The sequence below is a fragment of the Vulpes vulpes genome, chromosome 12 (assembly GCF_048418805.1).
Source record: "Vulpes vulpes isolate BD-2025 chromosome 12, VulVul3, whole genome shotgun sequence".
NCBI classification, from domain to species: domain Eukaryota; kingdom Metazoa; phylum Chordata; class Mammalia; order Carnivora; family Canidae; genus Vulpes; species Vulpes vulpes.
In genome coordinates, this window is record NC_132791.1 from 12,275,001 (window position 1) to 12,300,965 (window position 25,965).

The following is a 25,965-nucleotide window of genomic DNA, read 5'->3' on the forward strand; positions in this document are numbered from 1 at the left end:
GAGGCACCCAGGTGCCCCTCTTCATCTTTTATTTTTATTTTTTCCCCTCTTCATCTTTTAAATGGAGATAATTATCTTTCCCTTTATAGGATTATTATAAGAATTAATTAGAAAATTAGCACAGTGACTGGCACATAGACATTCCACAGATGGTAGCTCAGTTAAAGGCTTATGTTGAGATTAATGACTCATTGTATATGCAAAATCTTAGCTTTACAATGGGGTGATCAAATTTAGCCTTACTAATCACACAGCAGCCTGAGACATCATGTGCTTCCTGGAGGAATAGGGAATGCTCAGCATCACCATTACAGTATTCTTGCAACAAAGCCATATTTAACTCGAATCTCATCAAGCTTTTAGTCTTAATTTCTAGATTAGAGATAACACAGGTAGTTGAGGAAACAGTTCATGATATCATAACGAAACCATAAGACAAATCCAGAATATGGGCATTTAGAAGGCAACTGACCTGGTCTCTCCAAAAAAGTGTGTCACAAAAAAAACTGTGTGAAGGGGACTGTTGTAGAGTAAGAGAGACAAAATATATATAACATACAAAATGTATGAGCTCTCATGGATCCCAGCCTGAAAAAAAAATCTATAAAATATATCTTGGGATCAGCTGGGAAAATTTTGAATATGAACTAGTCATTAGATGACGCTTATTTTCTGGATGAAATAATGGCATTGAGGTCATGTAAACTAATGCTTTTATTTTTGGGAGATACAGGTTGAAACATTTAAGTAGTGAGATTTCATAACGTCTATAATTTACTTTCACCAAAAATATAAATATACTCTTTGTATATAAATAGAGATATAAAATAAATATGGCAAGATGTTAATAATTATTGAGTCTAGATGGTGGTTATATTAGTGCTCATTGTACAATTCTTTCAACTGTTCTGTATGCTTGAAAACTTAATAAATGTTTGAGAGAAAAATTGAAAATAAATCACTTAGTAAGATAATAACAGCCAAACTGATTTAATGAAAAAGTGACAAATTTAGCAGCAGAATCTCAGCGCAGTACCCATAGCACAGAAGGAAAGTTTTTGTATATTTCTACAGAAATATAGAATGCTAAAAATAAAACATAAAATAAAAAGAATTTTATATAGCATAAGTAATTTCATAACTGATTTAAATGAAAATACATTCAGCAAGCCAAGGATTTATTTGGCAATAACTTGAATTTCCTAAATTTGCTAATTCTGAGAACTCTCCAGGTGATAATAACTCTATTGCTCCCTCTTTTGGAGAGGAATGTAGAATCTGCCTCCCTGTTATTTTCTTTTTTCCTGACCATTGCAGCACGAGTGGGCAGAAACTTTTTTCATCCATTCATCCATTTATCCACCATTCATTCACCCTAGCCACGGTGTGCTAGGTTCATGAGTTGGAGGAACCCACAGCAGAGTGTGGAAAACAAACATGGGAATGAATACCCACAATATAGCATAGTAGGGGATATTAGGAAAGGCTATAAAAAATGGTTTGGGGTACTGAAGAAAAAAAAAATCCAGCTCTGGGTAGGGAAGTTTGAGAAAGTTGAATTTAAAATCCATTAATAGTAGAAAGCACGATAAAAATAAAATGCTTTTGTTTTAGAACTCCATTTGAATTTATCTACTGACTTTTTATTTATATCTATTTAAATGTCTTTCTGTTGCAGTGTTTTATAGGAAACATAAGTGTCAAAGAAAATTTCTGGAAGTCCCTCTCTGCACAATTCCCTTCTTTCTAGTATATTGCCTTGCAAATTTTCGCTGCCAGGGCAGCTCTGATTTCTTATCTATGTTTCCTTTCCTACACTTTCTGTTTGTGCTCCACTTCTGTGGGCAGAAGTTTAAAGAATACTCCCATGCAGAAACATAGGATGAATCTGCAGTTCACCTTGTGGGCTCCTCTGCTTTCAAGATAAGAGTTCTGAACTCTTTGTCGTCCAATGCCTGAAAACAGTTGCTTCATATATTTTGTCCTATTCTAGAGCTGCTTACAGTGGGACAGTAAATATGATGCCCATGAATTTATCATGGTAGAACTTTGTGACTATTTAAAAGGTCATAGGAGAGTACTGTTGAGTCCATTTATAAGGTAAAGAGAAAGTAGATAGACAGAGATATAATAAAATACATATATATGGTATATGCATATCACTATATCACTGCATATCACATATAGTGATATATACAGAAATATGCATGCATGTGTATATACCATGTGTTACTTTACGTTTCCTTCAATGTAATCTTTTAGAAAGATGTTTTAAAAGGGTCCTATTTTTTCTTCACCTGGTTTAAACCAGTTTGTAGAAATAAAGACCAAATCTCTCAGGTTGGGAGAATTTGTCAACAATGCATCTAAACCCCAGTGGCATTGAATTTGAACCTTCCTCACACTCTGGTCTCATTTCCTGTCATTTCATATCCCATGCCAGCCCAGGTACCCTTTAAGGCCCCCCCTAGAAATCTACTTGTGACTTCCCAAATATGTCATACTTTTCCAAACCTTCATACCTTGCATATGCCATTCTCTCTGCTTGGAATGCCCTTCATTCCCTTTCTTCCTTCCTTTCTTTCTTTCTTCCTTCCTTTCTTTCTTTCTTTCTTTCTTTCTTTCTTTCTTTTTCTTTCTTTCTTCTTTTCTTTTTTCCTTTTTTATAGAAATTGCTTCATCTTTTCTGTAAAGTCCATTTTCCTCACTAGAAAAACTAATTACCCTTCCTTATTTCTACTAAAGCATTGTCTTCTTTCCTCTAACACTTCACTTATCTCAGTGTATTGAAGTTATATTTTTATGATCAATCTCCCTATATCTCATCCCCATTAGACTATAAAATCATAACAGGATCGTGTCTTATAACTGACATATTCCCATCACACTCATAGTAAGTGGCACATAGTAGGTCCCCAATGAGTGTTTGCTAACAGATGAATTAATAAATCCATACATGGTGAAATGAAAATAGATACCTCTGCTTTCTAATGACAATTATTCCTAACCCCAGGACAGTAAGATCTAAAGACCAAGTCACATGTTTCCCATGCTGTCCAACCTCCTTCTTTTGTCTCCTGGTTGCAGATCTGAATTGTATTATTTCTCAAAGGCCATTAAGAAGCCTTCAGAGAAAGCACAAGAGATTACCTCCAGTGCTGGTTTGCAATAATGTCCTTTTGTTCTCGGACAGTCTCCAGTTGACAGCTATCAAGGTTGTTCTAATTTGTGTCACACGGGCCATCTACAGGGAGCATTTTGGAATGGGGAAGGTTCAAGAGATAGAAAAAAAGGTAATGAATATAAAGTGTAAATGCCATAGTAAAGTAATAGAGACATATAATAACAGCAAGGGAAATTTGACCTTCTGGCCGGAAACTCGATCGTGAGCCAATTGGAGAACTTTAGAAAATTGGATCAGCCTCAATAGTCACAGAGTAAACATGGGAAGTGCAATCCAGTCTTATTAAACATAATGCACACTTAATGCATAATTTTATTGCAACCAATTTCATGCTACTGCTTTAAATGAAGCTGGGTTTACTTCCATTGCACCAGTCCACTACCATTAGTGCCTCTTAAGAGAACAGCAAGGCCAGTAAACTGTTACTGGGCTGATCTCTTCCTCAGCCCATACTTTCTGCTTCATAAATTCACTCTGCTCCCACAGCTTGTACTGAGATCTTGTCTCCATTCAGTACATGGCTTTTGGAACACTACACTGTTTTGCCAAGTTGTTTGCATATGGGAATGCTACAGCATTTCTGTTTTATGCTAGCATGTACAGCAGTGAACCTTTGTCCTGTGGAATGTTTGCCTGGATCCCAGACCTAAGAGCTGGAAGTTCCTATTATCTGTAAATTCAGTCCGAGGCCAAGGTAGCATTTTCACTGTGATCAGAGGGGGATGTGATTATGAACCCACAGTATACATCCTCTCCATATCTTGGGGCTAATTTTTTCCTATCAATATTAATTTTGGAAAATACGCCCTTAATTCATTATACTTATCTCCCTCTGGGGTCTGGTCTTCATATGTCTAAATATAATGGATAGAATCCAGAGCCTGACCACTGTATTTGGGGTCTCAGTTCTGCTGTAACATGGTTTGTTCTCAGGAGGTCACTCCACCCTCCTCAACCTCAATTTCTGCTTCTCAAATGAAGTTCACAGTCACCTTTGAGCAACAGATGAAAGCAGGCTGCAAAAGTAAAGTCAAAAGTTGTTGCACATATTATTATACTTAGGAAATATCAAATGCAATAAATGGTGAGCAAACAAAATCCTGGAAGAGCCACACTTCTTTCTGTAACCTAATAGACATTGGATTTCTAAAGACATCTAAAAATGTACTGGACATGTTTTAATTCTTTTACAGAATTCTGAATTCCCCTCTCCAGTATCAACTCCTAAATAAAAGTTTTATATTGAAACAAAATTTCTGAAAATATTTTCCACCGGCTATGGGGATGAGAAAGCAAATGGTACCAAAGTCTATGAACGTAGGCAACAGTAGCAGAAGGTGTTCACAGATTTCTGGGGCCTTTAAAATCCTGTACAGAGCTTGCTTTCCCCTTGAGCAACTCACTGCCCACAGGGCTCCTTTGAATGTGCTTGTGCTGCAGGAACCACAGTCTATAGTGGCCTCATAAAAAGTAATCTTGAGGATGCCATAGGAGATCCAGAAAGAAAATTACCAATCTGTATTCTGAATTCTGGATTCATCTATATTTAAAAGAACATTTATAGATGCAGGAAACTGCTTCCAGATAGTTAAACATTAAGCCCAGTCAGGGTTTTCTGGATTTTCCAAAACCTACCTAGTATTGTAAGGGGAACAGTGTTCCACTTGTACATAACGCTGTGGATGTTCAAAAACATGAACAGGATAGGATATAGGGTTGGAGCTGTGCTACTGGGGAGAGTGGGGCTAATCTGGGGAAGGCCAAAATTGGCACAGGCTACAAATTCCCTTTTCTTTGAGATCAGTAACATTCTTACACTACTTAAAAAAAAAAAATTCCTTGAATGTGTACTTTGACCATTCCAAATGGAATTGAGGGTTCATTGATTTGTTCACCAAGAAACATCAGCTGAGCCCAAGATACTGCGGGCAGGCCCTGTGTTAGGCCCTGGAATGCAATGTTAATTCTTCCCTGAAGGATGTATATAATCTATAGTGAGATAATCCCAACCTGAAAATGACTAATAGAAGATAGGGCACCATCAAAGCTACCAAGAGAGGTGAAATCCAAGGTTAGAGAAGTTCGGAAGAGAGAGAGGTCATCCCAGCTGAATGGAGATTTGTTTGGTACTATATCAAAATTAGTTATTATTCTATTATTATGATAAAAAATCTTTAAAACTCTTCAGATTAAAATTATAATTTTTAAAAGATTTATTTAGTTATTTTAGAGGGAGAGAGAGAGTGTGTGTGAGCAGGCGGAGGGGCAGAAGGAGAGGGAGAGAGAATCTTCAAGTAGACTCCCCACCGAGCAAGTGGGCAGCACACATCGCTTTGTCTAGGGCACATCAAATATCTATTCAAATGCATAGCACCCATAGCATGATGTGTAAGGGCCCACTGTTACGTATGTTGGGCATAATGTTGCAGCTGGTGAGTACAGTTCAAGATATTTATTTATTTATTTATTTATTTATTTATTTATTTATTTATGAGAGAGAGAGAGAGAGAGAGAGAGAGAACAAGCAGGGGGAGTGGCAGAGGGAAAGGGAGAGGCAGGCTCCCCGCTGAGCAGAAAGCCCAACAAGAGGCTCGATCCCAGGACCCTGGGATCATGACCTAAGCCAAAGGCAGATGCTTAAATGACTGAGCCACCCAGACACCCCTAGAGTTTATGAGTTACAGTTTAATATGGTCATTCGATGATGAGTTGAAAAGATGCATGAAAAGATGCATGAAACCTGGAGTTTTAATAAACCTGATCTTATTGCAAAGGTGGCCAGCTTATCTTCTGGTCACTTTTCTCCATTCCTGGAAATCATTGTCTGTATTTAACATTCATTACTTTACTTTTCCTTCTCTCTCTTCCTCTTCCTTTATATTTGTAAATAGAGATATTCAAATATCATAAAATTCACCAGTTAAAGTATACAATTTGGTGGGTTTTAGTATATTCACAAAGTTTTGCAACCACCATCACCTTCAAAATCCATAACTACAAAAAGAAACCCCATACCTCTCGGCCACGATGCCCCTGTCTTCTGCAAACTCCTCATTCTATCTCCCTCCTCCCACAATCCTAGACAACCACTAGAAACTTCATCTCTGGACTTGTCTAGTCCAGATATTTCATGTAAAAGGAATCATGTAATATGTGGCCTTTTGTGTCTGCCTTCTTCCATTTAGCATAATGTTTTATTTATTTTTATTTTTTTAAAGATTTACTTATTTGAGAGAGAGAGCAAGCACAAGCAGGGCAAAGGGAAAGGGACAAATAGACTCCCCACTGAGCAGGGAGCCTGATGTGAGACTCAGTCCTAGGACTGATATCATTACCCAAGCTGACATCAGACGTTAACCAACTGAACCACCCAGGCACCCCTAACATAATGTTTTTAAAGGCTCATGCATGTTGTAGCATGTATCATTTGTATAATTGAATAATATTCCATTATATGAATATACCACATTTTGGTTATTCATTCATTAGCTGATGGATAGTTGGCTTGCTTCCATTTTTGGAGTATTATGAATAATGCTTCTATAATCATTTGTGCAGAAAATTTTGTGTGGACATATGTTTTAATTTCCCTTAATTATATACATAAAAATGGAATTATTAGGTCATATGGTGACTCTTTGTTTTAACATTTTGGGGGAACTGTCACACTGTTTTCCAAAGTAGCTACACCATTTTTCATACCCAGCAGCAATATGCATGGGTTCTAATTTCTCTTCATCCTGGTCAACACTTCTTTTGGTCTGTCATTTAGATTATAGCCACCCTACTTGGTATGAAGTGATATCTCATTGTGGTTTTGAATTGCAATTCTCTAATGACTAATGATGCTGACTAATCTTTAATGAGCTTATTGGTCATTTGCACATCTTTTTAAGAGAGATTTTATATTTCTTTGTAATTTTTTTTTGCCTGTGGATATCCGGTCATCCTAACATCATTTGTTGAGGCCATGACTCCCCATTGAATGGTCTGTACACCTCTGTCAAAATTTACTTTTCTCCTTGACCAACACAAGAATTCTACTAACAGAGACTTGAGAGAAAGCTACCATGTCATGTTGGACCAGGGAATAAGAGGAGCCTAGGCATCCAGATGATCCTGATAATTGTTCATTATTGTGAGACTGGAGGAAGAATAACTAAGCCAGAAGTAATAAAGAAAAAATATGACAATTTTATGTGAGTGGGGCGTCCCATTGTTTTTTTCCATCCTTCTCTAATACCAAGTGTGGGCTATAGGCTACAGGTTGGCAACCACAAAAATCTTAGAGAAATCTGATAGCAGTGTACAGACTGATGTTTCTGATGAGAAAGAATGCTTGGAGTCTTTTAGGGGTGTGTATGCACAAATCTGGAAGAAGTACACATTCCAGAAACACTGACAAAGGACACAGGAAGGGAGGAGACTTCTCTCCCCTTCATAGTTGAACAAGATGTGCATTCTCAGACTCAGATGGCCTAACATCCCTACAGTCCATACTACATTCACATAGTTCACGAATTTAATACTGTTTGCACATTTATTTAGCATCACAGCCTTTGTTAATTAATTATCTTTCTGTATTCTTGTCTGAAGATTAACCATCAAGGGGGCACCATCTATTCCATATAACAGACATCCCCATGAGTGCTGGAAGCAGCCTTCTGGAAGTGGGAAGGTTGTGCGTGTGGCTGAATTTAAAGGAGGACTAGCTGTGATTCCACAACATGCCTCCTTGAGTCGGGAAAGTGTCAACAGAAGTGGACATAATTCTCAAACAGGTAATTCTGACTCTAAATCTATGGAATAGCCCAAGTGGGAGAGAGTCCAGGAATAAAGAAGGCTGTAACAAAAAAGACAGAAAATAGAACATGTAACAAAGGACAATAGGAGAAAGCATTGTAGAGAAAACTCAGGATGTATTGAAACTGTTGGAAAGTATGAAGTAGGCCAGAGAAGGTTAAACAAATATGGTCGGAGAAAACCCAGCCATGGTGCACATTATGTCTCATATCATGTATCCGCTTTTATAGGTTTACCTCTCACTTGTGCGTCACCCACCCACCACATGGTTCTGGCACATCCACTTTTTCTAAAATTGCTCTACCCAAGATCATCAGGGACCAATTCCACTCTGTCTTCTGGGCTTCCATCAGTGTGCATCATCTTCTCTACAATACTGAAGAGGTCAACCAGTCTTCCCTTTTGACATTCTCTCCTCTCCTGGCCCTCCTCCCTCCCCAATTTCTCTTTCTCCATCTCCATCTAGCAATCCTTTGAATTCAGGATTTCGGCAGCCCTATAGCTCATTCACATCTGAGTTTCCTATAGTTTGTTCCATAATGAATTCATCATTTTTCTCAAAACTTATCATTTTCTTCCAGCATAGTTTGCTGCTATAAATGCCAAGTTGTCTTTTAGACTCAGCTTCTGCCTTCTGCATTTACTCTAGGTACATGCTCAGTGACATCTCTCTCCATCACTCTAAGGTCTGTTTCATTTCTGTTTCTGAGTCTTTAAACCTTGATTACCAGCACTCAAGCCCCATTTTGGACCATGGCTTTGGGATTTTCTTCATGATCTCCCTGAGCTGGTCCTAGTTGCCTGCTCATGAGCCCAATTCTTGAATTATGAATAAAAGCATTGTCCCTTTACTCCACTTTTGCATACAAAATATTATCCAATGCCTCTCACTGCTATAAATGTTCCATGATTTGACCTACATGACCTTGTCAATACCCTATCTATCCTTACACACACACACACACACACACACACACACACACACACATACCATATGCCTTTCAATTGGCCTGAAAACCCATTATTTACCCAAATAGTGCCTTTGCTCATGGTAAACATGCATACATGTGCACATACATGCACATATTATAGATCATGATGACTAACTGTTAGTGTCTAAAAGTCTTAGGAGTTTTTGGTGAACAAGAAGCTGAATATGAATCAACAGTGAGATGACTTGCCAAAAAAGAGTAGTGCCATCTTGGTTTGAATGGAGGGAGATGAATCATGCATTCATTCTATAGTTTTATTGATTGCCCATGCTGGGTGCCCCAGATTTGATACAATTTCTGCCTTTTTTGAAGTTTAATGTCTATAGGGAAGGTAGACATTAAACAATTATAGCCATAGAAATAGGTATAAAAGTGTAAACTGTGGTAAATTCTTTAAGGGAAAAGAATAGAGTTTAGGGAAAGTCTATAATGGAGAGCTAATTCAGATTAGGAGGTGGGCATGGCCTCCCTGGGGAGAGTGACTGAGTGCTGAAGGGCACAACCAGTGGGTATATGAAAGGAAAAGAATTCCTGGCAGAAGGAACCAAATGACAAAGGCCATGTTAAGGAGCTTGAATATTATCTTAGGTTTAATGGGCAATCACTGAAGCTGGGTCTTAGTGGACAGACATATGTATTTCATTGTGGTCATACCACCACAGTGTAGAGTAGGCATTTCATTCTGTTTTGCAAATACCTCTTTAAGGTTATTATAGATAGATTGGAACTTTTAAAACTGAGTATTGTAGCATAAGAAGAGCACCTGAAGACCAGAAGGAAGCTAGCAGTCATTAATTTTGAGAAGACAAAAAATGCTAAAAAAGGAAGAAAAGAAAATAATATTTATTGAGTATTCTGCTATATGGTAGTCAGTGTGCTGGAACCTGTCACATGGATTATCTCATCCAATCCTAACCACAATCCTGAAAAGCAGGCATTAGTTCCATTTTGCAGATAGAGAAATTAAGGTTGAGTGAAGTTTAGTAATTTGAACAATTAATAAAGGGGAGAACCAGCTTTGAAATCTAATTCTATTTGATGTTGGTACCTCTTTACCATCCCCTTTTCGTGAGATCATTATTTTCAGGTTCCCCAAAAAGGCTGCCATGTATCAGAAAGACAAGGCTTTTAGGCTCCCATAGCAAGGAAACTGAAAGGAGCACGTGCACCTGAGGGTAGAAAGGGTTAAGCTGAAGTGGCATCCATGGAAACAATGAAGTTAGGAGCCTAGCGAGGAGGTCAGACCGGGCAAACAGACCAAGAGGACCAGGGGTCAGCAGAGGAATGCAATTGAGTGTCTGGAAGATGCAAGAGAGAGTCGGCGAGCGGGGGGACCTATTCAGTGAGCCAGAAACTGTGGCAGCCATATGTGCACTCCTCGGATGCTCTTAAAGATAAATATTATCTGGAAATCTAATGCACAGAATAGTGATTATAATTAACAGTAATGTATTATATACTTGAAATTTTTTAAGAGAGTAGAACTTACATATTATCAGCACACATGCACACACACACACACACAAAGGGTAATTATGTGGGTGGTTGGAATGTTAATAAATCTTATTGTGGTCATCCTCTTACAATAATACATGTATCTAACCATCACACAGTAAACCTTAAACTTAGAAATGTTATAGGTCAATAATATCTCAATAAATCTGGGGGGGGGGGAAGGAGAAAGAAAAAAAGAAAAGAACCTGCAGCATACTGTGTTGGAGCTGAGGCTGCTCTCTCCCTCAGCACTCTTCCCTGACTGGTTACCAAGCATGGTTGGCTCTACTAGGGCCTGACCACTTCCACACAGGTAGGGTTCCATGAATAGGCAATCTTTGTTCTGGAGCTTCTCAGTGAATTTTCTACGACTTTGCCAATGGGCACTGCAGTTGAAACTCTCGCTACCCAATCTGCTTCTCAGAAGACCTGACTGACACAGAAGCAAACGGTAGAAGGAAACTAGGAGTCAGGCCGCTGACTTGGACCATCCTAATAACAACCAGGTTTCCCATGGCACTTAAGATGTGCCAGACACTGTTCTACATGCTTCATGTAGAGTAAGTCATTTAATCCTCAAGACACTCTGAGGGAACATTACTATTATTTCCAGTTACAGATGAGGCTTCACAGAAAAATACATAACTCCTCTAAGATCTCACAGCTAGTAATCTGCAGAGCCAAAATTTGTACCCGTGCAGTCTGGTGTAGAATCAAAGTCTATAACCTTTGACCTGTAGTTAGGCACCCCATTTCAAGGCAGTTATAGATAAACTTGAAAGATAAAGGAACAAGGCCTTATAAAGTATTGTATCGTGGGCAGAGTGGCTTCCTGACCTCTTTCCCATCTTGGTCTTCCACATTTTACTCCCCCACAGTGGCCTTCCTTTCTTTCCCAGAACTCCCTTGGCCCTTTTTCTTTAGAACATTTCCAAGAGCTCTTTCCTTGGCCTGGGACCCTCCTCCTTATATTTGTCTCACTTCTCGGTCTGTCTCCGTGGCCTGGGGGAACTCTATCCTGACTACTGGTGTGTGTTCAGTCTCCTGTCACACTCACTCATGACATTGGGTACTTTTCTTCTAAACATCTTAGTACAACTTCAGGGAGATGACTTGTTCAGTAATGAATTGCTTGTGTTTGTGACCATGCTGACTAATGGCTCTACCCTGGCATCCTACTCAGAAAAAGAGAAAATGCTTGAAAATTAGGTCAACATGGCATAGATGGGCATTGCATATCCCATCACCAGGGGTAGGTAAAGAGGACAGCTGACAGTTGACGGGAATTTGGGAGAGGAAAGTTGACATGGCAGGTCTGATTACAGAGTCCATTGTAAACCTTCTACCTCTGAGAGTTCTTGAGTGACCTCTCTGAGGCTGTAGCATCCACAGGTGGCCTTTTACCACCCAGAGGATGTGATATTTGATCCTCTTCAGTTAGGCAGCATGGTAGAGTGACACATCTAGAGGCAGAAAATGCTGCTTATTCTCTGGCTTTGGTTTGGTCTTCATTCTTGCACTGTGGAAGCAAAGCCTTCCTTGCTCACATCACCTGCCCTGTTTCCTCAGCCGAGAAATGAAGAGATAGACTAGATAATCCCCAAATAATTCTGAGATTTATAGGCCGAATTTCTTAGTATGTCTGTTTCACCCTTTCAGATTCCTGCCCTCTTTAATGTCACAGGCCTTTTCTTTCGCTATTAGTGATCAACACAATGGAAGACTGACCTTTGGGGTACAGTAGTGCAAAACTGAATATCCTTGCTTAATAAACAATAGCTTGAACTATAATGGAAAAAGATGTATTTTCTATATGAGTTTGAATTTCTTAAAGCTCTTACATAAAAGTTGTGTATTTTATTTATCTCAAGAGTGACACGGATGAGATTATTTTCACTTTACTGATGATGAAACTAAGGTTCATGGGTGAATGTAATATGCCAAGGCCTTGGATCAGGGGTTTGAATCAGCTCAGTAGCTTAGTAATGATGTCATTATTGCATGTCACCAAGTAGAGTTGAAGAATACATATTTAAGCAGTATTAGTACACAGTGAATGTGCTTATAAATGTGATGATCACTGGCTTTGTATATGCAAGTCATAACTGAGAACTGAAAAGGAATTCTTTTATTCTGTGAAATATTTTACTGAAAAATCAATTAATTAAGAAAGTATTTATTTATGGAAGTATTTAACAAGTGAAAAAATCTGGCGGGTGAGGGAATGGGTGAAGTAGGTGAAGGGGATCAAGAGTACTCTTAATGTGATATGCACTGAGTAATATATAGAAGTGTTGAATCACTATATTGTACACCTGAAACTAATATAACACTGTACATTAGTTATAGTAGAATTAAAAAAACAAATACATTTTGAAAAATCTGTATATTCTTGCTATAAGTGCATTTAATACAGAAAAAAACCCCAAAGACATATGTTTAAGTCATTTAAGCTAAAAATTCCTAGTGTCTCAGCTTTTACAAGTAATAACAAAGTAATATACATAAGTGATGGGGAAGAAAAAAATTTTGGGAGAAATCATTTTGATGTCAATCTTTCCAAAGAGTTATTGTTTCAAGACAGATTTTTAAAAATTCTGAAAAACATCTTTGTTTTTTTCCTCTCTTGATGGCTGAATGGGCATACCGTTGGAGAGAAGGTTGGGTGAGGGATGTTTTTTTCCAGAAAGACAACATGATTTAGACATGGCCTGGGGCTGGAAAGCAGTAGAATAGGTTTTCATCTCATCACTGGTCTCTGGGAGATGTTGGCAAGTTACTATGATTCATCTGGGTCTCGTTCTGTCTATCTGTAAATTGGGAGCACTTTATCAAGTATTTAGACATATGACCAATGTAGACATAATTACATTCATCCTTGTGCATAAGATTTTAGACATTGTAAGTGCTTCCTCATTCATTGTCTGATTTATTTTCTTCCAAATCCCTATAAGGTAGGTAAGGAAGAGATGTGCATGTCCCTTTGGTAGACAAGGAGACAGCGAGGTAGATGGGTTTGCCCAAAAGTGCATCGCCAAGATGGTGTAGAGCCAGGACTTGGCCTCAGGTCTGATGGCTCTAAGTGGGTATGTTTTCCACGGCACCACAGGTGCCAACTTGCACAGGCAAGCTCCTGAACAGAAGCTCCATGACTCCTCTCTAACATACAACTTTTGGGGAGGATGTGCAAGGTGCCTGAGCTTGGTGAGAAAGGCATTTATGTGTAAGAGGTGTCTGTGCATTAATGTGGTGAGTGAGAAGCCGAACTAGCATCTAATTTTAGTATGCAGCTAGTGCAGTGTTCCTGTTAATCGTATTCAGTCAGGCTGACTGAGGAGAAAGGAATAAAATAAACATTTCACTTAACCTTTACAATTCGTATATTTTGATTGTCCCACCAGCTTAAGAGTACCATCCCCCCTGTAATCTCCAGCCATTTTCTATGCTGTCCACACACTCAGTGGCTTCTTTGCTCTCACTTCTTTCTCTTCTGCGATTTTACCCTCTTCCTCTGTTTCCTACTTCCCCTCACTCCTCGTGCCCACTGCCTTCAAGCCTGAGTCCCTGTCTGTCCTCTTCTCCTACTGTCCTTGTAGGCACGAAGCAGCTTGAGTGGAGTTGGAATGAAGCTCTGAGATGACCTACTGAACATTCTGCACATGAAGATTTCCAGGAAGAGGAGGTGGGGTGAAACTTCGTGAAGCATAGAAGCAGGAAGGTGACAATACCTCCAAGGACAGGAAACAAAGGAGGAGGAAAAGGAAATAGGCAAGTGAAAGAGTAAAGTCATCTTGGCATCTTCACATTCTTGCCGTACCTAGGTAAAAACAACCAATGGCAGCAACAACAATAACACATTATGAAAGGAAAGCTATGGAATGGAAATGCTTTTTGTGTTACTGTGCTCAACATGGTAACTATACAGGCGATGACTAAACAATGACAGCACAAGGTGCATGACGTGGACGAGACTGCGGAGTTCAGTCCACTGGAATTGTCATGGTGCAACTCCTTGGTGGGGGAGCAGGGAGTTATTTTCAAGTTGCTCTGAACCAGGAAGTTATGTATCCTACCAAAATGGGAACAGGATGACAATCTCTCTGTTGCCATGTCCATGTGATCAGAACACAAAGCCCCAAGGGTAGATTTGTGCTGTCCAATATGGTAGCCACCTAGCCACATGTGCTTTTTGAGCACATGCAATACGACTAGCCTAGATTCAGATGTGCCAGGAGCACAAAATAAACACTAGATTTGGAAACAGTATGACATAAAAAAATAAAGATGTAAGAGATCTCTAATGATTTTTAAAAATTGATTACATGCTGAAATAGCATGCTTGATGTTTTTATATGTCTATATATATATATATAAACTAAATTAATTTCACTGGTTTCTTTTTATTTTGCTCTTTTTAACGTGGTTAGTAGAAAATTCGACATTACCTATGTTGTTCATATTTGTATTTCTCATCATATTGCTATAGGACAGCACTGGATTAGAATTCCAGAGTTGCAATTAAAAGCAAGTAGAAAGAGAAATCCTCCCCAGAATAATAATCACTATGCCAGTCTAGGCAACACTGGGGAGTATTTGAGTTAGAACATCATCTTAAGAGTATTGTTGATAAGATCTAGGTACTCCAAGTGAACTTGGAACAACTGTGAGTAGAACTCTAGGAAATAAGCCAATGTTAGCAGCCCATGGTAACAGAAACAACTACTTGGAGAAGGTTGTGCTGGAGCCCAGTGGAATTACGACAACGCAAGGCGAGGAATCCAGACCAGACCAGTCAGACCCTTTTTTCATTTTTGCCATATTTCCCTAAAGTTGTCTTTGATTTTAGTGAGGAAGAACTGGAAGTTCTTAGGAGGAACCCATTGTTACCTATACATTATTACATAAAACACTGCATATATTTGCATATCACAGGTTACACTTAATGATAAGCTTCAGTTAGTCCTGCACAGAATGTGTATTTTGTAATATTCAGTGAATCCCTTCGGCAGGCTTTGTTAAGGCCCAGTTTCCATAACCCCTACAGCGATCTCAGCGGCTCCCCATCTCAACTCAGAACTACCTCGGACAAGATTCCAGGGACCAGAGTGTCTGGAATGTGACTTCAACCAGGCCTATCTTAGCAGGGGATTCTTCAAGTCTTATTAATATCCCTGTTCCCTTCAATTCCAGTTTTTCAAAACCCAGGGTAGAAACAAAGAGTCCCAACTTAAATAAGATCTTTGCAAACCCAGTGTTCCAAAAAGAAATGCACACATCAAGCCATCAGCCTAACCATGTGAGTGTGGGTTATTCCCACAGAGGGGAGTTAATGAAGATTTCAACTGCTCCTTCTGTGTCCTGGAGCCATGACTGTTCAGTGACTGGCTGTGGAGCAGGCTGGGTCCCTTTGGGTTTCCTGTTAAAAATATAACATTGGTTTTTAAACCAATCAAGAAATCTAATACCAGAAACTATTTTTTTTCTTTGTCTTTGGTCTTCTTCGGTTCCAAATTGCAACACAAGAACAGGAGACGTGGCTATTTCTAAACCCCAGAGATAATGGATGACCGAGTCTTTTATATGTCTAGCATAAACATAGGTGGAAAGGAGGCTGCTACAGAATGAAAATCAAAAGCCAGATTTTAGTCCCACAGTGAAAGATACAACCTAAGAGACTGAAGTCTTGGAGTCTCTTTAGAGACACCCCAGTCAAGAAAGAGATCTCTCTCACTTGCAGGTTTTCGGGGAGGAATACTCAAGGTAGAGGCTGGTCCCATCTCCAAACCCTTGCAGCAAGTGCCTGTATTAAAGCTGCCTGCTGGGATGCCTGGGTGGCTCAGTGGTTGAGGTCGTGATCCCTGGGTCTAGGGATGGAGTCTTGTATGGGTTCCCCACAGGGAGCCTGCTTCTCCCTCTGGCTATGACTGTGTCTCTCATGAATAAATAAATAAAATCTCTTAAAAAAATAAAATAAAGCTGCCTGCTTCAGGCTTACAAGCAGCCCTGTGTTCTGTGTTGACCATTAAGGACATTGGCGACTTATTGTGTCTCTTCTTTGCTCTGTTTTCCAACAGTACAGATACCAAATATACAATGTCTTAATTACTCTCATAAACAGAGATTGCCAACCTTTCTACACTTTTCCATTTGATAGTTTTTCACAGAATTAATAGGTTCTGACCTTAGCCTTTAGCATTTCTTATTGTATCATGGTCAATCAAGTTTCCATTCTGTTCCTTAAAAGACATAAAATCTTTGACAGGTCATAGAATCAGTCTGAGACTTAGTTTTCATCATCTATAAAAGGTGGATAGTGATATTGTTCTCACATGGAGACTGAGCGAGGCCGAAACTGTGACTTCCTCACACAGGGCATACCTTTCTCTGTGTCTGTAACTGCTCAGCACATAGTAGGGATGTAGATCATAGTCGCTGAATAGCTGCTTCCTAACTTTGTTCTAAAAGACTATTTTAAGAGATAGCTCAACCTCCATTTTCCTCCTTGGTGATAAGAGAAGAAATCAACAGAACGATCCCAATATGGCCAATCATACCCCCAGGAAGGGATGTAACACTTTAAGCAGGGGAGAAATGCTTATGAGGGCTATCCAAGTTAGCAATCCAAGGAATAATTGCTTAAAAGTTCTTAGTGGGTTCTGTTTTGTCCCAGAGCCTCATTTCATAGGATGTGGGCCGCAATCATGACCCAGGTTAAACCCAGATCAGGTTATCATATCATGGTATTGCTCAATTCGTTCCTCGTACATTCTTTAAGAAATGTGCTCCTAACAGGTGACAAGTACTATTCTAGTCACTGGGAATATAGATGTGAACAGGGGGGCAGCATCCTGACCTTCAGGCAGTGCCCACTCTGGCATTTTAAAAATCACCAGAAACAAACTCACATTCAAGACCTATAATAAGAACAACATAGGCAAAGCACATTCTTTTTTTTTTTTTAAGATTTTACTTTTTATTCATGAGAGACACAGAGAGACAGGCAGAGACACAGGCAGAGGGAGAAGCAGGCTCCCTCCCTGCAAGGAGCGCGATGCAGGACTCGATCCTGGGACCCCGGGAGCACACCCTGAGCAGAAGGCAGACGCTCAGCCACTGAGCCCCCCAGGCGTCCCCAGAGCACATTCCTTTGGAACCTCATAACGACCCACCAGGGCAGTATAGGCCATGTGGTGGTCTATAAAGAGGGGCCCATAGAGGCCAACGAGCCCACGAGGTCTCTTGGAGACAGGAGCAGAGATGAGGTGGGGCTTTTCCAGCTGCACCACCCGCTGCAGGGATTCCGCTGAAGCCAAGGATGCAAAGTAAATAAATCTTCAGCTTCCTCTTTTTTAAAAAAAGGGGGAGAATTCCTCCCTCTTAAGGGTCATGAGGATTAAACAAGCTATAGAAGAAAAGCACTTAGAATGGTACCTTACACTCTGAGTTCATTAAAAACACATGGTAGCTGCTGTCAAAAATGCAGAGAAAACAAATAACCACAGCATGGTGTGGTAAAATTACTGGGAGAAGATGCTTCCAGAAGAGAGCATGACTCATAGTCTTTAGCAGAGTTAGAGAAGGAGCCGAGATGGGTTTTGAACACAAGGTAGGAGTGTGCGGTGGGGCCAGGGCGTCATGACAGGAGGAAATAGCGTGTACACTGCCCAGAAGAACGTGGCCCATGGCGGGGGTGGACTGTAATTGCTTCTTGTGGTTGAAATACGAATGCCCTGGAGGAGGAGTGAGAGATGGGCTGGCTGAGCCCAGAAAGTAATCCCTTTTCCATGGCTGTCAGGAGCTCTTGAAGGCGATGGGACAATGGGAGCACCAGAGAAAACGTCTACCCAAGCCCAGGCCTGGTGGGCCATTTGGGCCTCCATCATCTGAGAGGTGAAACCCCAATCGTGCGCCAAATTGCCTCTTCAGGCTCCAGTCTCTCCCCACTGTGGACTGTTTGCCTGTCTGGAATGAGATAATTTGTCAGACACCAGCTGCTGATCATTCTTTCCTCATGGGCACATTTATTATTATGTTACAATGCGCATGAAGAATCTTTACCATCACTGGAGTGAGAATGATTAAAATGTTGTTGTTGTTGTTGTTGTTGTTGTTGTTTTCCCCCAGAAATCCTCAGACCTTCCCTCTGCCAGAGACAGCATGGGTCACAGACTGTACTGGGGGAGTGAAGCGAGTAGGAGGGTGGGGGATCATCGTCAGAATTAACAAAACAGCAAGTGGAGAAGCCCAGGGTGTGGGGCTAGGGAAGGAGGACCATTCAGAGCTTGTGAGCAGCCCAGGAGTCTCTGAACGAGTGCAGAGGATGGGCTGGCTGGCTGGCTTCTAGAGCCGCACCACGTCTAATTATGTACCAGGAGGCAAGAAAAGGTGTAGGTCTGTCTTTCCAGTTCAGGGGGAGAAAAAAAAAAAATATGTGGTGTCTCGCGTCTAAGAAACGAACAGGCTGACCTTTTCAGAGCGTCTGAAAGAAAAAACCAGATGTATTCCTCAAGAGTCACTGTGACTGAAGGCTTGCATTGTGCAGTCACATAAAGGGAGAGCTAACCAGAAAACAGCAGCTGATGATCTGAAGCCAGGCTGTGCTATTGTCCGGCACACAAATGTTCTACAAGGACCCAGACCACCATGCAGTTCTCTGTGCACAGACTATGGAGGTTCGGGGAGGGGGGGCAGTGGAGGGGGCCAGGGCTTTTCTCCCTTCCTTTTCTTTCTTTCCTTCCTGAAACCTTTTCCTTCCAATCCCTCTACAGCCGCGCACATTCAACGGCTAGCAATTATTCCCATTGACCCTCCTCACTCTCCAAATGGGGTGTGGGTCTCTGAAGGTTTTCTCTTTGTACCTGACAACCCCATGTTGCAGGCAGGCTCCAGGGAGGAGGTGAGGGCTCAGCTCCCTGGGGACGGTGACTGGGAATGGAGTGGCTGTGATTTATTTTCCATCGAGCAAAGTCAAAGCGAGGTAAATGTGGGCTGGGAGGCAGACAGGAGAATCCCCCCAGCCTCATCAAGGGCTGCTTCTCTATTGTCCTCAGGGAAGCTCGGGTGAATGCTGGTGGTGTTGGAGGGGGAAGGGAGATGGGGGAGCTAGATGAAAAAGAGGAGGCAGCCGAGTGAGATGAAGTGGGATCCTTTCTTCATTCCAACTCAGTTCTTTTAGATTTTCTCCAACAGCTTTCTCCATTCTCTGCTTTAGTGGCTACATTTCAAACCCCCTACAAACTGTAAAGTCCTTGAAGGGAGACACTTGTCTTACGCTCCTTCTTGTCTTTCCATTGCCCCAGTATTATATTTGCTCCAAGCAGTTTTCAATCAATGTCTACTAACTAGAATTCACTCTGTGCCCCTAGATCTTTGGATCTGGTTCCTCCTTGGCATTCATGGACTGTTCCCTCCCCTCCTAGCAGGAGTGTTCACTGACTTCCTAATGTGAAGTAGCCCCTGCCCCAGAAACTCCATCACTTCCTCTGCTGGAGTGTTTTTTGGGCCATATCTACAGACATTTACTGAACAGTATTAATTGGCCAGTAGGAAAAAAAAAATCAATCAAGGAGATGAAATAATAATTCTCTGTCTTTTTAAGTGGTCTGACCACACTTTTCATAAGCCACTTGAAGCAGACTCAACAATATTCCAGAAGCAGGATCTTATTACCTCTGTAAGCAAGATCAGAAATCCTACTACCTAATAGCTGGACAGTGGGCCACTCTGGGATGAAGCCTCAGGTGCTGTCCTTGAGGTCACAGGCTATACCCTACTTTATATTTGCTATAGCACTTTACGCTGGAGATAGTTCTGGTCATATACGTGTTCTGTTGTTTCTTGTCTCCTTCCCCCACAGGACTCCAAGTTCCATATGATAGCAACCACAACAACAGCTGTCATTGGTTATTTAGTGTGTCAGGTACTATTTTAAAAGCTTCATATGCATTACCTTATTCAATTTTTTTCATTTTGTGAAAGTATATTCCCAGTGTCAAGAAGAGCGGTTGGCACATTTGGGATTTAATAAAAACTTGCTGAAACCAGGAGAAGGAATGAATGCCAGACCCTTCCATGATTGCCACTAAATTAAAGCAAAGTTCTAGAAAAATATGTTATGAGAAGGTAACTAAGTCAAAGGAATATCCTAAAGCATTCTTGAAAATACAGGTGAATCTGCTTTGTACAATAAATTGCATGGCCCCTGGGTTTTTCACGTATTATCCTTACTTAAAAAGCATCAAGGAGTTAGCTATTTTCAGAAAATTCTGTTGCGGAATTTTTTGGTTAGGCAAAGACTCATTTTGTAATGAAAATAAATCATCCCCCTCCTCTAAAATAGTAATCACTGGCAAGAGCATCACAAATTAGCATTCTTCAAAGTGCTTTTCTACATATAGCCATATGCTTACACATACGCTTTTCGTGTCACTGGAGAACTCAGTGTATTGAGCACCTATTCAGGGACGGATCTAAATACCAAGAGGCAAATCCTCCCAATTCAATAGATAAAGAAACTGAGGTGGGGGAGGGAGGTAATATTTTGACCAGAGGAAGCTCCTGTGACAACTTCTGCATCTGAAGGGTCTTCTCAGGCATGTTGCCACTTTGAACCCTGACCTGGGATAAATCAGATTTTAGAATTAGCCTGGCTTGTTAGGCTATTCCTTGATCAGAGATGGCTGTTTCGTGTCCAGACTTTTAATTTATTTTAAAAACATTTATTCAAGTCCCCGCCATGTGCCTTCCATTGCTCTGGGAACTGGCACATATGACAGGAAACAACCGAGAAAATAATTCTTGCTCTCAAGGACTTTTCTGGAACCTCACTGGTAGCCACTATCCACATGTGGCTATTTGAATTTAAATGAAATTAATACAAGTGTAAAAAATCTAAAATTTAGTCCATCAATTTCACCAGCAAATTTCAAGTACTCGAATACTCGTATTTGAAGTCCTTCCATTGCTACCTGTGACTTCTGGCCAGCACACTGGAGGATACAGATGTAGAGTTCATCATTGTCACAGAAAGTTCTATTAGATAATACCGCTCTAGGTAGACAATGAACAAATATACAGTGTATCTGGAGGTGGTAAGGACTGTGCAGACCATTAAAGCAGGGACAGAGGATGAGCAGAGATGAGGAGAGGGGTGTTCACTTACCTTGGGTGGTAAGGTAAGATCTCTGAACAAGGGCCTGGATGGAGATGAAGGAGGCTGGGATATCTAGGGGAAGAACATTCCAAGTAGGGGAGTACTTACTACAATGTCCAAGAGGTCACATGTGTGTGTTTGAGAAAGAGCAGGGAGGCCTCTCTGGCTGGAATGGGGTAAGTGAAGAAGCAGTCATTGGGGATGAAATTAGAAAGGGAGTCTGGACCAGATCACACATGGCCTTGCAGGTCCTGATAATCCTTGGATCTCCATGAAAGCTGAGCACCAGCAATTTGGAGCTTTGTCTTTCCCTCCTCCCTCTTCTTTTCCCCTTGAACTTTCCCTCTCTCCACGCCTCCTTCTCTCTCCACACCTTATGACAACTCATGTCTCTGTAAGAGATGTCTCCTGTTTGTCAATAAGACCCTTGAGGAAGCCCGAGCACAGAATAACATTTAGCACCCGACGGCATCAGGTTCCCTTCACAGCCCAGAACTCTGACTCTGTGGCTGCAGGATTTGGCAGGTCTGCGGCTTGTTAGGTGGGCATGACAACTGGGAGAGTTAGGCTGTGTTGACATTTTCACCTTCTAGCAGAGAGATACTGTGGGTAATGAATACTAATCAGTACTGTGGGCGATCAATACTAACCCTGGAGTTTACTATTTACAAAACAAAGGTGATACAACATTGTTCTTATTGATGCTTTTAACACACTTATTGAGCACATACTGTGTACCTAGTCGTTTTCCCAGGGATGAGGGGATTCCCAGGACCCCAGACTTTCCATGCTAAAACCTGGAAAGTCTCAACTGCAGTGAGCCTACATGTGGTGGACTTCGTGGCTACAAAGACAAGACATGGTGCCTGCCCTCAAGACATCACAGCCTGGGAGAGGAGACAGATAATACAGAGTTCTAAGTGCTTCAATAGAGGAGAACCCGGTCGCTCAGGCGGGTTGCACACTTGCAAGGCCTCAGTACAGTGAGGGCAATGAGGGAAGGCTTCCTGGCAGAGGAGGGTATCTGCTTTAACTCTGGAGGATCAATAAAGATGCCTGCCTTGTGGCCCCAACACAAATGGGCTCTCTACAGAAATCTTAATAGGTAGGACAGTGTGCCCCCACAGGTCTGACTGTTTTCCACTGTGCCCTCCCCAGCAGAGAACCTGACCTCAGATTCTGTGGGCTCCCAAATTCTTCTAATTGTATTGCTTTGTTTGATGCAGAAAAACTAGAAGGGGGGGTGGGCAGGTATCAATATTTGGGCAAAAGGAGGCTGTTGATCACATCTGTAATTCTTTCTGGCATAAAGAGAACTAGGGGGCATCTACAAGAATGTATATTCATCTAAATTCGTGGGACAGAGGACTCAGGCAGAAAGGCTTTTCAAAGGCGTGCTGCATCTTGCTCGGTGAGTGAGCATTTCTCAATTCTTTCTTAGAAGCAGACATTAAAACCTGCAGCACAGTCATTTAGAATTTCAAAGGTTTCTTCTTCAGGGGGTGGGACACAAAGACACCACCGTTATTCACATAATGCTGGGATGGTGGGGGACAGTAGCACACCATTAACGAAGTCTGTGCAGCAAACCTTTATGGAGAAAGGCAAGAGCTATTCAGCCAGGATAAAGAAGATGCTCATTACAGTTGTTTAAGAAAAAAAAGATTATTATCATTATTGCCTTTTAAAATTTGCTCCTGCATGCTACCTAGCTTGGGAGAACTTAAGAGGGGAAAGGCAATTTTTAAAGGTAGTTCATAGATCACTAAAGAATCACAAAACACTCAACATTCAGTGCACACCCATCTCTCTCTCTCTCTCTGTCTCTCAATCTGACTTGAGGGTGTCAATCTGAATTTAGAATAAATGCAACACCCACATCAAGAGATCCTTCCTTTCTCAAGGCAGATGTCTTTCAGTAGGGCTCTGCGTGGTTGTAAACGGTCCCCCAAATCCTAGTCAATGGTTTGAAGGACCAAATAAGATGGAGCTTCTCACACATAAAGCTGCTGGTCCTTCAACATTATCTTGCATGGCTTTGCCTGTCTTCTGCCTCTCCTTTGTTTTGGAATTACACGAGGCGAATGCCACAGATCTAAGTTGGAAAACCAGGAGCCCAGGCTGCAGAACAGCCAGCAGACAACATTGTCTCTGAACTGCTATTGTTTCTATTTTAGGAGCACATTGAGTGATTAGCTTGGGTAACAGTAACATCGCATTACCTTGCACAGGCTGGAAATGTCTTTCAATAAGGAGGCAACACGGAGGCCATGTGATACAATCCCGTAGACAGAGCCAAGTGGAATACATCAAAGAGAGCCTTGATGCAGATGTTTCATGCAGAAGAAAATTAGGTCAGAGACCACTTCAATTTCAGCTTCTGCCAGCCTCGTTTGAGAGCTTCCAGTGAATTCGTAATGAATAGCTTCTAGGGCACTTTTCTCTCATTCAGTCACAGGCTGCCACAGCCAGATGAGCGTTCCATGTGGAATCTTCTCTCATTATTTAAAACTGCTACTTTGTGTTCTGAAATTCCAGAACCCTTCCAATGCACTACCACTGTGGCCTGAAACAAAAAGACTCCCCCAATATGGGGAGACATTGATCTGTATCATATTCTTGCTCTGTTCCTCTCTCTCTCTCTCTCTCTCTATCCATCATACACGTACATGTGTTTTAATGCCTCCCCCAGTCTCTTGTTCATCTGCCTATGCAGGTACATAAACCGTTGCTGAGGAATCTCGGAGATGTCAGGCTTTTTTAATCTTACTCAACTTTGAAGAAGCTGAGGGGCCTATAGATGACCAAAATGCTTTGTTGGCTTCTTGCAGGGAGCATGCACGTGTGAGTGAGTGTGGCGTGCATGTATTAAAAAAAAAAAAAAAAAAAAAAGCTTTTCTCTGAAAAGAGCAGAGAAGGGCAGTGTGACCTCAATGAAAGTGAATGATGCATCTTTTCCCTGCCCACCCCCAGCCCCATCTCACACGTTATTTATTATATCGGAGGGTGAGAATCTGGAGCACCCTGGATTCTTCCTTTTCCATATGCTCTTACTGCCTACCTTTTGCAGGGTTCACACTGAAGAATCCTTGCTGATTGGAGTGGGGGGTGTGGAGAGGGATCACTTCAATTCATGCCAGGAGAAGAATCATTAGATTCTAAATGCATTTGGAAGAGAGGGGCAGAGAGACGGACACACAGGATCACAGAAGCTCCCCAAGGCTCCTGACGCTCCCATTTCCCATGGGAAAGGAAACGAGGTGGCGGCCCCAGCTCCAGCTCACCGTGACACAATTGCTTTGTCTTTGCTACCTCCAAAGCACCAGGGCATTCATTAACTGTGTTTCTCAATTCTAGGGTTTGCAAAGCGGTGGCAGAGAGCCTCAGAAAAGCGCTCAAAGGCCTGCGTCTGCTCCAATCCAGGATGGGAAACCATCATGAAGATGTTGCCTTTCTTTCTTGCCATTTAAAAGGCTTTATCTGGCTTAAAAAAGATACTAGTCTTCCTGCCTTCCTTCCTCAACTGGGTCTCCTCTCTGCCCACACTCTCTCTCTCTACTCTCTCTCTCTCTCTCTTCTCTCTCTTCTCTCTCACTCACACACACACACACACATACATGCTCACACTCAGTTTCCCAAGGAGGACAGGAGCACAGGGGAGGCAGTGACCGTGGAGTAGAAAGATGACCTGCTAAAGAGACCTAGTTTAGGCTCCACCTTTGTGTGAACAGCCAGGCAACTCTCTCCTATGGGCTCAGTGTTCTCACCTGGAGACCGTGGGTGCCGATCGTTGACTCCCTCACAGCTTTGACCCTGACTCAGTAAATAGCCTTTCTCATGTGTTAGAGGCAATTGACACCTTCTGGAAAGGTCTGGCTGCGGGTGGTAGCCACAGATCCACCTACTAAGATGCTATCTAAGACCTGGCTCTTAGGATTAGCACCGAGGCATATGGATATGTTCATGTAGCTACAGGACAGTCTGATTCCTTCCAGATCCACTGCAACTGGGGCTGCTGAGCACAGGAGAAATAGCATTGACTTCGGAGTCAGATAGAGTTGAGTTCAAATTTAGGCTCTGTCACTGCCTGGCTGTGTGACCTCAGGCAAGTCACTTGGGCTTTCTGATCCTCTGTTTCTTCCAAAGCAAAATTGGGAAACCGTTATGAAAGGCTGTTACCAGATTCAATGAAATATATGAAATACATGTGCCTGATACATGGTAGGTACTCAGCAAATCTTAGCATGATTTTTATCATTGTTATTGAAAATTAATAGCGGAGACATATATGATAGACTGATATATTGAAATACATAGATATCTATATTATATATTGATAT